Source organism: Psammomys obesus, unplaced genomic scaffold (genome assembly GCF_907164565.1).
Source record: "Psammomys obesus unplaced genomic scaffold, mPsaObe1.curated_primary_1811, whole genome shotgun sequence".
NCBI lineage: Eukaryota > Metazoa > Chordata > Mammalia > Rodentia > Muridae > Psammomys > Psammomys obesus.
In genome coordinates, this window is record NW_026596034.1 from 19395392 (window position 1) to 19409080 (window position 13689).

A 13689-nucleotide genomic window follows, 5' to 3' on the forward strand; every position below is an offset into this window, starting at 1 on the left:
GTTGCTGACCTCATAGATAACTTGGGCAACACAAAAATTAACTGTGAAAGGAAAAGTACTGATATTCATCAATGATGATAGTCTTTAAATGGCTAGGTGGAATGATGCAATATAAAAAAAAATGGCAAAATGAATAGAGGCTGTGGCTTTTGAGCTGTAAAGTCAGAAAAAATCCCTCAAGTAAGGGCATCTAAGCCAATCCCAAAATAATTAGAAGGTACCAGGAAGGCAGGCAGTCTTTCAAGGCTGACGATATGGTGGCAGTATAGAGCCTGAGACAAGAAGAGGGTATGCTCTGTAATGCTAAGGGACAGAGCAAAGAGTAATCATATAAATGGAGAAATGGCTTCATTCTGATTCAGCTGTCTTCCACTAAGCGGTTTTTGCACTGTGACCATAAGAATGGCAAGGAAACTTCCACTTCAACGATCTCAACCCTTATTACATATTTCTGGAAATCAAATTGATACCTGTCTTTTCCTCCATCGTATCTTTTCAATTTCTGACCCTGTCCGTGATTCCCATTGGCACGACAGTCTCACATCTCTAAACTCTTCTGAATAATTATCCCATACATTTTCTTTTCCAGTCCATGTCCCCCTTAACCCATACCCCATCTTTCACCTTTACATAGGGCTAAATGAAGTCTAGCACAAGGTCATGGCAACACCACTACTAATCTCTTGGAAGAAGTACTTATTCTATGAAACAATGAGCAGAACCCAGGCAATAGGAGGTTTCTTTTGACCTTCCTTCAAGGAAAGGGGCAAAATGCTTGACAAGAAACATAAAGTAAAGAAGCAGGATTAAACTGCGTCCAGAGCAGAAGCCAGTTAAATTCTGTGTGACCAGAGGTCCCAGTCACAGTGGTATTTTTCTTCTTAGCACTGTGCTAAGAATCTGATAATTAAGTCTCCAATGAAAACAGTACAGGAGCAAGTGAATCCTGTAGATTCATTCAGTGACACAGAAGCTTGTTGCAATACTCAACAGAGTTTGTCACAGATTGGATAGAGATGAAGCTTAACATCCTGACACTTCTTAGGAATTTTTCTTGGTCACAACACCACGAAAGCAAAAACATCGGAAGCGGAGGCATTCTTAAAGAGAGGTGGGGTGTGAGGTAGTGTAAAAATTTCTCTGATCATCTTACCCCATGTCCGCTCTCTTGATTATCTTTTTTAAGTGTACAGATTTCATTATGTTTATCACATCTTATAGGTCTATATAAGTGAGTATATACTATGTTTGTCTTTTTCCTTCTGGGATATTTCACTCAGGATGATCTTTTCTAGATCCCACCATTTGCCTGCAAATTTCATGATTTCCTCCTTTTTGATTGCTGAGTAGTATTCCATTGTGTAAAAATACCACAATTTCTGTACACATTCCTCCGTTGACGGACATCTGGGTTGTTTCTGGGTTCTGGCTATTACAAATAAAGCTGCTATAACCATGGTTGAGCAAATATCCCTTTTGTGTACTTGAGCAAACTTTGGGTATATGAGATGATCAATCTTCGTTTAGAAAGACAGATGGGATGTGCATTGAATGTATGACAGGAGTCTACTGAGCGCATTTGAAAGACTCTAACTAGCAGTGTTTTCAAAGCAAAGACTCATGACAAAACCCTCGGCAGAGTACAGGGAATCATAAGAAAGAAGGGAAGTTAGTATGATGGGGAAAGGATAGGAGCTCCACAAAGACCAAATATATCTGGGCATAGGGGTCTTTTCTGAGACTGACACTCCACTAAGGACCATGTATGGCTATAACCTAGAACCTCTGCTCAGATGTAGCCTGTGGTAGCTCAATAACCAATTGGTTTCCCATAGTAAGGGGAACAAGGACTATTTCTAACAGGAACTCAATGACTGGCTCTTTGGCCTCCCCACCCCCCAAGGGAGGAGCAGTCCTGCTAGGCCACAGAGGAGAGCTTGGCAGCCAGTCCTGAAGATACCTGATAAAACAGGATCAGATGAATGGGGAGGAGGTCCCCCCATCAGTGGACTTGGAAAGGGGCACGGTGGAGATGAGGGAGGGAGGAAGGGACTGGGAGGGAATGAGGGATCAGGACACAGCTGGGATACAGAGTTAATAAAATGTAACTGATAAGAAAAAAAATAAAATTAAAAAAAAAAAGAAAATCAATCACCTTCCAACTCACCAGAAATGCAGGTACCGATCTTGCACAATGAAATCATTTTTTAAAACTTAAAAAAAAAAAAAATTGCTCTGATCACCCTGCATGGTTCTCTGGGCTAGGGATAGATGATACATCAAACTCATCCCTATTGCGGAAAATGTGGCCAAACCTTTACTTCAGCCCTCCTAATGTGTGTTAAGCAAGGAGATGGAAATTCCATTGTCCTAAGTGAGATGGAACCTACAGTTGATGCAAGCTTTGAAGTGCCTAAGCTTAAGAAGTTTCTCAGCCAAGAACAATGGCCATAGATCCTGTAGTAAGGAGGGCACTGCATAATATAGTGACAGAGATGAATCTTAAATATCACTCAAACTACCAAGGGAGTATTAAGGCAAGTACTGTAACCTTTCACTGTATGATTTAGGGTAAATAAGCTTTATTACTGGGGCATGGTCTGGACAGGATTTGGGGATAACACCCGTTTTTCTCTTGTGCTTTTCCTTCCATTTGGTGATCAGCCTTGTTGCAGAATGCACTTCCATGACGGTGCTCTGCTTTTCAACAGGCACAAAGCAATGAAGGCAGCCAGGGATTTTTGAGTCTAATGGCCAAGATAAACTACCTTCCATTTGATTGACTTATCTCAAGGCATTTATTCCAGCAATAAAAAGAAACATACCTGATACTTAGCTTAAAGGAAACCCTACTCATTTGGTAGCTTCAGTTTCTCAAAGATCTTGGTGCTGACAAAATACTCAAAGGAAAATGCAAAAAATTCTGCCTGAATTTGGCTTAGTTGTTCCTTGGTTTTAGAGAAATACCAACGCTGTTTTGTGAGTGGGATGTATATATACTAGCTTTTTGCCTTTTGTTTTATATTATATATTGCATTGGACTGTGTGCAAGCACAGCTCTGTTTTTAGGTTCTGATTAACCCCTCTCAGCTTCAGTTTGCTCTTCCATGTAATGGGATGAATTCAAACGAATAGTGTCAATTCAAGCGATTAGAGTAGAAAGTTTCTAGGAAATGTAATGTAATCTTTTAAGGGCCATGCAGTTAGTGTGAAGCATAAAACCTGTCCCTTTCAAAAATCGGTTTGAAACCACTCTCCAACAGATTAATGTGCCCAAACAACAAGAGCGGAAAGTCTGGTGGTTAGGACCATGTCTCATTCCTGCTTAAACCATCCACCCGTCAAGCATGTACATATAACCCATACTTCAACAGATGTAATGATATTAAGCACCCAAAAGTTTTCCTCCCAAACCTTGCAGACTTGAAGATAAATAAATGGCTGTGGATTAACAGAGCTGCCACAGCACTTACTTCTCTTGGCACAGTAAGCAGAGGGCTGAGACCCACGATCCATGTACAGAGCCACAAAAAGGATCTCATTGCTTTTTAAGTCAGATGGAAAAATAAAAATTTAAATAATTTATTGCCATATAACAATACACACAGGTTTTATTTGTCAGTTTTTAGATAACTGACTTAGTCTAGCTAGTACTGCCCATACATGGATGGGTTGGAGCGAGGGCCAGACACTGCCAAACAGGAAACCTACCTATGTCCATATCCTCAGCAAAGGATGATTGTCCTTATTTGGCATCTGGCAACCACCCTCTTCCAGTTGTTCTTCACTGTGTGGACCATATACCGCGTCTGTGTGAGGGTCCAGCACTGAGCGGAGCCTTATTCTTATCTCCGCTGGCACCTTGTATCACACTTTCTGGAACTAAGAAATCTAACCAGCAGATAGAAAATTTCCAGCGTAGCTTGATATTGATTTATCTGTGTCCTTCAGCCAAAGTATGTGGTGTCTTTAGCAAAAGGCTATTACCAGTAGTTACTTACAATATCAGCTAAGGGCAAAGAAAATGAACAGAAAAATTAACTTTTAAAGTAGAAATTTATGTTCATTTTTTATTCCAAAATTATTGTAAAACATAATTGCATTATTTTAGTACATAAAATGGGCCATGATGGAAAGAGTTCACAGAACTTACAGTGAGATTCTGAGGGACCAAGATCTCTGTGAATTGAGGTAAGAAGTGCTCAGCTATCTCACAGGATCTGAACTCCTGAGAGAAGAGAAGCTTTTATGCTCAAATCTAGAAAAAAGGGTTCAGATGAGCCCATGCGTGTGGGAGCATCAGGTTCAAAGCATCATAGAGTTTTAAGTAGCATGGGTGGGGTCTTGTGGAGATGAGAAAGAGTGTGCATAGGGTTCATATCAATCCAATATGCCTGGCAATGATCTGGAAAGTGTATCTCGTGAAAGAGTGCAGGCTCTGGAAGCTTAGGCCTCAAACAAAAGCTTCTAGACACAATGTGCACCACAAAAATCACATTGCAGCTCAGTGGCAGTGCACCAAGGCTAAAAAACATGGACTTCTCCACATTCCTATGACCCTGAGCACCAGCCATCCTGGCCAGGCCGGTGTCAGCACAGGGTTGCTTGATGCAGTGGTTTGAAGGCTGGTGCAGGGCAAGTGGTCCAGCCTCAAGCCTTGCAGAGAGTGAAACCACACAAGCCACAAGCTTTTGTCTTCCATTGCTCAAGAATAATGTGCAGGATTCAAGCCAATACATACCAATCTTCTGAATATTCTTCAATCTTTTTGGGAAAATAGTAGTGTTAGGGATTGAACCCAGGGCCTTGTGTATGCTAGAAAAGCAATCTACTTCCTACGTACATGCCTGAACTCATTTATTTAGTGTAAATTAGGAAATGTTGATAGAGGTGTCAAGAGATCTAGCATGGTATCTGCAATGGGTAAGATTACATTGCTGGGGAAATCTGGCAGACATTAATTCAGAGAAGTACTTACTCACTAGCCTTTACATGTATGTGACCGATATTTTTTTAAATGCCTTTTATATAAAATAAAAAGTATAGGAACTGTAACTATGGCAACCTAACAGCAATTGGCATGGTGCTTAGATACTAAAATTCAGAGCCTCTCAGAAGGATGAACTCACTGGCCCCTTCAAATTTTCTCTAAAGCTTCCAAATGGAGGCATCTGCCAGTTGTCTTGCTGTAACCTTCTGGATCCTCCAAAGACACAAAAAATTGGTGGTACCTTTAATATGGCTTGTTACCTTTCTTTCTCTTTCCTCTTTTTTTTCTCTCATAGCCTTGATTTCTGGGCTTTCCAACAGGCAAAGAATAATCTGGGTTAGTAGCCTCTAGAGGTAAAGATAATTTTGTGTGTTAGCAATCATGTGGTACCATGGAAAGCCAATGAGCAACAGCTTGATTTCCTTCTGAAACTATCTGGGGACAGCTAAAATGCCTTATAAGGTCCACCCTAAAGAAAGGGCAAGACACAGAAGTAGGCTAACAGACGTCTTCTTAAGTTTATGAGTTCCTTGACAATAGGAGGTACCATGAGCTTATTGGAAGGCATTTTATGTAAACTTAATTTCAGTAAGCAGGCATACCTGTGTGTTGAGTGTTTAAAAGTGAGTTAACGACTGTCCCTTGAAATCCCACCCCACTGTGCTCACATTCAATTGCTTTTTCAACTGAGATATTTCTCGTTGTCTTACTTTCATCTCCTGAGAGGACCAAGCTTGAAAAAACAAACAAACAAATAAAACAAAACAAAAACAATACCAAAACAAACAAACAAACAAACAAACAAACATGTCTTGGCAAAGATCATGAGTGTGTAGTCTGAAGGCTTTTGGACTTGTAGCTGAGTCAGAGAATGAATGAAGACCCAAGAACAATACTTTTATATCTAGACCACAGGGCTACAAAACCCCAATACATTCGCTTTTTAGGTTACCTCCTGCCTGCCCCAGTATTCAACGTACTCATTTTGCATGCACAGTATACTTCGATATGTAATACATAGAGGAAATATGCAGATAACTTGAACAATACTGAAATGCTTTGATCTTTCAAAGCAAGGAATCCTACACCAGACTTTGAGATGCTGTGTTGACTCTGACAAGCAGAACAGAAGAGATAAAGCCATCTAAATGGCTGGTTGTCGGAAATGAAGAGATTAGATGTCAATTGGCATCTTGCTTCACTGGACCACTGGGCACACAAGGCAAGCACAAAGAGCATGCTCTCCTGGCCTGAACAGTGACAATTAAGTCAGGGTCAAAATCTTCCCAAAACATTAAGTTAACCAAAGATGGTACCTGCCGTCCATCTGTTTTCTCAGGGTGGATCAACTACTTCTGGAATATCAAGTAATATGCTTTTAGTTGCAAAAGTATCAAAGCTATTTTTCTACATATGATCATGGGAACAGAAAACCTACTTGGGTCTCTGATTTAATGACATACAAGATAATACCTGAGTTGGGCTGACAACTCATAAAAGTATTAGAATAAAACCAAATGACTTTCAAACATCAGAGACTCTAGGGTAAAAGGTTCATGAGGATTTCTTGTAGTATTTTTTAAAATTCTTCCTTAGGTTTGAAATGTTTTAATAATAAACCAATGTGTTTTAGCCTAAACAGGTACAAGTAAGAGAAGATAGGATTTTTTGTTTGTTTGTTTTTATTGTGATGTAGAACACAATGCAAAAGAGTGCAGTTGTGTGTCACCTTGAACATAAATGGCCATTTAAATGTATGTTCCTGTAACTGCTTAGAAATTCTATGGATAGTAATGTATCAAACCAAACATAATGGTTGCCTACAGGGATGGAAATTAAGGCACACACACACACACACACAAAATGTATAAGATTTTTTTGAGCACCAAATTTCCATTTTAGTTTAAAATCGCCTTTATTCAGTCATCTTATTTGCTTGCACAGGAACAATTTATACAATATTTTAGTCCTGACCAAAAGTGGCCGAACTTATGTAGCTAACCCTCCTTCGTCTCCTTTTGGTCAATCCTACTCATGCTTAAATCTAAATCCAGTGGCTGCCTCTCTCGAGGGAGCCTCTTCTGATTTTGTCTAGCGGAGTTAGCCCTTCTCTGTGTGTGGTATTAATAGATGTGACTGTGTCCAGGTTGTCTGTCTGCCAGCCTCACATCAGGGCACAGCTCTGCCAGTCAGAGCTCTTTAATGGTACGAGTTTAGCTTCATTGTCATATTCATCCGTGAATATTTGATTTTTACTGCAGCTTCACAGCCTAACCCGAGATATAAAATAAGTCTCATATGTGAAAGAAGGTTGCAAAGAATGACTGCCCAGAAACTTGTTGGTGCTGGAACCCATGATGTAAGTTTAAAATTTCTTACAGAGTTTTGAAACATGACCATACCAAAATAATTGCAAGAAATATCCTCTAACTTTCTTCCATGCCAGTTGATTGAAAATAACAGTTACGTACAAAAGAGGCAAATTGATGGCTAGGAGACACCGGAGGCAAAGAACCATCCTAGCCATTGTCAACCCTGTGGCCCTCTGCATGTTCTTCAGCTCCTGTGAACCTCCGTATCCTCATTTACCAGAGCACCTAATATAACCTTCAAAGTTTCGGGCAACATCAAACAAGATAATAACTGCAGATTGTGTAAGACAGAGCCTGACATAACAATGTTCAATAAACATCAGGCAGTTATTATTAAAAATGGCCCTTTTGTGTGTTGTGAGTTAAATAAAGCAAGACAAAGCATCTGTACTTTGGTGTAAGCAAATCCTTTAGAGTAGAGTTCTTTGAGGGGTAAGATGCTCACTTCGCCTAGCCTGTAGAGCACCATGCAATCATTCCTTGAATCAGGAATAGCTGTCACCTTACACATTTCCAAGAGAAAAGCCGCAGTATATAGTCAACAAGTGAATGGAGTGTCTGTTTATGATTTCGGTGACACTGGCTTCAGATAGATACTTGGCCTCCTTCTCCACGGTGGCCTACATCCCAAAATAGGAAATGTGCATTCTCAGACAGCCCCAGCAGGTGCAGAGGACACAGCAGCAGGCTGCCAGCATTTAGAGCTGTCAGCGACAATTCAGAGCCTGGTGGATTTGGCAGCACAGGTGAGCTGCCCTCCAAGCAGCTTTCTGGAATTGACTTCTATGCAAATGAGAAGTAATGGCTGACCTGTGACCTGAAGCCCCTGCTGATTGTTACTCAGCAGGGTGTGAGTGTGCTTGCAGGCCTCTTCAGCAGAGGACACTTCCCTTTCACATCTCTAAGACATTCATTTGCAGGCCCCGGTGACCTATTAAACACCCAGCAGGGCTGCAGGGCTGCCATATACCCTATAGCCACCTGGGAAATTCCTCTGGTGAAGTGAGAATAGTATCTAAGCTACAGATAGGGTAGGAGTTGAAGGAAAGCTCCAGGGATTTTCCAGAGGTTAGCCTAAGATCTCTTCCTATGAACCTGGCCTTGTCTCTACCTTGTGCTGAAAGTCTCTCTTCTGTTCCCTTGCCACTCAGATTTGAGTACATCAGAGAGATCTACTTGGCTGCAAGCATCATTTAAATATGGAGCATGTCTTTTTCATCTCTACTTGTGTTTGTGGCAAATCACAGGGACCCAATCAAGAAACTTGAAAATCCATATGTATTAGGAGTCAGGGTAAGGCAAATGGATGGGTTTGTAGATTCATCGGAGCCACCAAAGTTGCGTACTAAGTCTTGAGTGAAGCTTGTGGTTTATATTGCTTTGTTGTTTCTAGAAGACAATCATTAACAAGCTGTTTTCTCCCCTGAGACATGAAAGCCCTTTCCTTAAAATCAGAACACTCTCCTAAAGAGTCCAAGCATCTATTCTACCGGTGCCACTGTCTCTTGTGGTGGTAGCAGATGTTATTTTTACTTTAAGTAGGGATTTGTGGGCAGCAGGCCCCATGTCTCAATCATTTTTTTGGGAAGCATAAGAATATTTTGCTCCCTTGCCTTGGATAAAAGTGATGCAAAATTCCCAAAGAAAGTAGTGGTTTTAATTTCTAGGTGGAAAAGAATATCTAACAGATTTCCTAAAAGTGCTTTTTATTTAACTTTTGACTCTGTTTCATTGGAGCCTCACTCTATGTGTCCCCACTATTGAGAAAAATAGAAAATGTCACTAGCACATCCTACTGAAGAATTCAGAGGGCTGATGAAAATGAAGAGGGCTATCCATCTTGGCGGAAACGAGATGATTAGCATTCACCGGCACAACCACAGGGGGATGCATGTCACCTGCTGAACCAGGCATCAGTGCAAAGGAGTGCAGAATAATCAAACACAGGAGCAGCCCATCCCAGCCTTGCAGTTTCCTAATTGGGCTACAGCTTTGCAGGGAGGTGAGGCTTTGCTTCCACTGCTGATGCTTTCAAGCATTGTGGGTTTTGTTTGTGTTTTTGTTTTCCTAGCAACTGTTAACCAGAGCATGGGAGGCATTGAAGACTTCTCAAATGGAAATTCTCTCCCCAAACAGACTCTCATTAATATATGAGACTCATAGATCTGGGAAATCTCCAAAGATTTACATGTTGCATACACAGTGGCTAGATGACTGTCTTTTTAACAGTCCTTTCTGAAGGCTGAAGAAGCAACCCTATGTAGAAGAAATGCTTTTGCCCAGAATTTAGCAGATTCGTCCAGAGGAAAGATGGAAGAGGGGACTGGTAAAAAAAAAAAAGCACAATTATAGACATTCCACTGCTACAAACTAAAACGATATGTATTGCTGCATACTGCCACACACAACTTATCTTCTCCAAGGTCCAGTTTTCTCTTGCAAAATTTATGAATAATAGTAGCTACAGCATAAAGCAAGGAGGAGTGATATCTTCAAAGACAGCATGCTTCTGACTCAGTGCAAAAATACAATGCCAGACAGCTGATCTTAGTAATCTTTGTGTGTGTCTACTTGAGTTCATTTTCTTCATGCTCTGCTAAAAATACATTGAAACTGTATTTATTTTATCTGTCTAATAAGTAATTATTGCATGCATACTCTGGGTAAGACCCAGTGCTTGAAACTGGGAACATGATAGTCCTGAAAAGAACCCTGACCCCTAAAACATGGACTGGAGAAGTAGCCAATTAAGTATATGCCTGTGTTTCAAATATAAAATGTCACTCACAGGATCTGTGTTTGAACACTAGTTGTCCAGAAAATGATGCTATTTTAGGAAGTGATTATGTTTTCAGAACCTGTGGCCCAGCTGGCAGAAGTCTGCTGCTTGGTCATGCCTTGAAAAACATGTCTGCCTCTAGTTTGATCCAGAGCTCATGCTTATGGTCCGGCCACAATGTGATGAGCTCTGTTATAATCTGTGCTGTGATGTACCTCTTCCACACCCTGCCTTTCCCACTACAGTTCCCTGCAACAGTGAGCTGGGATAAATCTCTTCTCCTGTGAGTTGTTGCTGTTTGAGCACAGTGATGAGAAAAGTGGCTAATGTGCTGACAATTATGACCTGATGTGAAAATTACTGTGGATGGTATAATCCACAGCCACTGAAGCATTATCTAGGAGACAACCATGACTTGATCTTGGGGAATAAAAACCTAAAGCAATCAAGCAAACAAATCTTTTTAGAAATAACAAGCTCCAAGCTAAGCTTTAAAAAGAAGAGAGATGCTATTGTCTGGAGTAAATGAGCATGTATCCTAATGGATCGCTCCTGGGCGAACATATAGCAGAGGGTGGATGTGCAGAAAGAGCAGCTGAGATGGGATTTTGGTCAGTGGAAGGGTGCCTTACTTATTAAAGAATTCTGGAAGTCTCTTAAGAAACTCATAATTAATTCATATCTCTGTCTTTAAAAGAAATGAAGAAGAAGAGTACTATAATACATGGACATAGAAATGTTTCTCACGGTGTGTATGAAAGTTGAAACACTGTGGAACTGATGAGGAAAGATAGCCATGCAGTCCAAAAGGCTAGTAGTATCAGAGAAGAATTTGCCTTGCATTGGATAATGTCGGTTGGAATAGAGGAACCAAAATAATTGAGGAATAATTGAAAGTAGGGTTTGTAGGAATTTACCTGAGGGATACAGGAATGACAGACACAAGGGATCACTCCTGTGTTTCTAGTCTGGCTAAACAGTTGAACTCCCGCTGAACTTTGGGATATAGGACACAGTGAAGGTTTAGAAGAAAATACATGGAAGGCATTTGTCCTGTACATATGTCCCACCTGGAATTATATACAACACACAATTGTACACAGACATTTGGATAGATTGATCTAGAAGCCCATACAGTAGCAAGTCATGGCAAAGAATTACTGTTAAATTTTATATCTTGAAGCCAGGTCTGTCAGCGCACACCTTCAATCCCAGTACACACAAGAGAGAGGGAGATGGATCTCTGTGAGTTTAAGGCCAACCTGGTCCACATTGTGTGAGTTTCAGGCCAGTCAGGCTACACAGTGAGACTATCTCTGAAACAAAAATTTCTAACTGGGGATACAAATGACCTTTGGGAATGGTGTCACCCACCATTAAATAGACAGAATGAAGGTAAATGGATTTGGAAATTTCTAAAATGTAAAACTGTCAGTGACTAAGGATCCACTATATCGTCTCAAGGAAGAGCTCAGAAACTTTAAGTTATTCAGTCAGTGACCAGAAGAGCTGGGCCATAGCATTAAAATCCAACCTCTGGGCTCATTATAGAGGATCCCAGCCTCCTAGAAATTTTGGTTTCTTGTAGAATTCAACACATCTTGTTTTAAAAATTCCTTTCAAGAGGAAGAAAAAAGATAAAAATGAACTGTAGGGCTCATCTAAATCAGTCTGTGAAGACATATGCTGTGTCAAAGAATTATCATGGTGAATCTCTCTACTTTCTTCCATAACAGATTTAGTAAAAAATATTGTCTTCCCCAGAGTGACATCTAACAGGTACACAATAAAGAGATACCAATTAAAACAACAGTGAATAATCACTTTCTTAAAGCCAAGAAGACATGGACTTCTTTCCCTTCAAATTTCTACTTTGAATTTCCAGACTGAGCCACACATGAGGGCTGAACTGGTAGGCATAACTCTCATATCCACAAACATAGTAGCATGTTAATTCTTTAGGAAAACTGGTCCATCTTACCTTCTTCACCCATTGGATACTTGCTGCCAATTCCTATAACATACTCCACCCATCTGATTGATCATTCAACAAATAACAACAGAAATGAATGTCTTCACGGGTCCACAAAGCCAAAAGCACAGTGATTTCTGGGAAAAGAAAAAGAAAAAAGAAGAAGCATTATTAGTAATATAGATGTGGTAGAAATTAGTAAAATGATCATTACTTTATTTTGTGAATAGACAGTTGCATAACACAGACTATTCTCTTTGAAGACAGTAGCCTAGTCATACAAAGGAAGGATAAATGAGCTATTACAACTGTATGAAAAACAGGAAAACTTGTGGATTTAGAATTACCAGGTTAGTGTGATTCACCATATTCATGTTTAATAAATTGATATCAGAGGTGAATCTGGGGAGCTATCCAACTGCTTGTGTTGTGAATATCACATCCACTTGCTCTAGAAATAACATAATCCCTACAGGGTAGATGGAAAACTTTCAGAGACAACTTTCTAGCAATGTGTACTTTGATTCACAGCCATGCATTCCCTTCTAAAGTGAGAAGGAGCTCTTCAGAGCTGACAGGTCCTCATGGGATGATCCACTCAAGGACAACAAAGAACAGTAGTGGTGGAGATAGCTGTTGTTCATATGCAACAAGATCAGAGCACAAGGCTGAGCATGCTTGCCAATCTTCAACAGGCTTACACTCCCCCTTCACAACAACAATCTAGACTTTCCATGTCGGGATTCACTTTGTATCTACTCAAGTGTCTCACACATTCACTATCCCAGAGCCGCTGTTCATATATTAGTTGAATGAATGGTGAAGAGTATTTGGGGTGTCTAAACAGTTGTTGTCTTTGAAAGCCAAGGCACTGAACTAAGGAAGGTGCTGACTGGTAAGCATCCACAACACTGAAGCCTACAGATGTTCCTGCCTGTCCTTCATCTCTAGAATATCCACCTTCTATGACCAGCTTAGCTTGCATGGGGCCCTTAATCAGAATCCTCATTGACTGTTTATTGTATTGCTTATTTCAAATTTACTTTTCCATGCTCTATATAATAGCTCTATATGATACAACACCTAAAAACAAAATAAGACAGACAAAGAAAAATCCTCACTGAGAGAATTTGGATGAATTTTATCTAAAATATGTTCCTAGCACCTTACTTGAGAGATGGTAGCAAAAATAATATTGTCTTGTTGTGTGAGATACTCAAGATGTCAAGGACTATGCATCTCTGGTCTTATCCTGGACACACAAAGAAGCAGTAACACAACATGGAGCTGATGAGGCAACCATGAGACACATTTTAGCCAGGGAGTAAAACTGTTACCACCAATAAACCATATATTTAGATAGCAGGCCCTTTATATCAGCCACTAAACCTACAGCAAGTGAACCTCAGAATAAGGGTCTTTGCTGAAATAGATCTAAAAAGTAGAGCCTTCTCCCCAAGGCCAATTTTTCTTGAGCCTTCATAATTACTGGTTTGTCTCTGAAGTTTAGACTTGCCTGGGACCCATCATTCCTTTCTTCCTCTTGGTATGAGAATGTCTATCTACCCTATTCCTC

The 13689-nt window shown here is 40.3% G+C and overlaps 1 protein-coding gene across 2 annotated transcripts in view; it reads right to left on the reverse strand.

Moving 5' to 3' along the window:
* Positions 1–13689, reverse strand: part of Cdh11 (cadherin 11) — a 160981-nt gene that overhangs the window by 81219 nt on the left and 66073 nt on the right. For both annotated transcript variants that reach the window (XM_055621406.1, XM_055621407.1), the window contains exon 2: positions 12123–12250. The gene's annotated coding sequence lies outside the window, so the exon portion shown is untranslated. The remainder of the gene's footprint in view (positions 1–12122; positions 12251–13689) is intronic.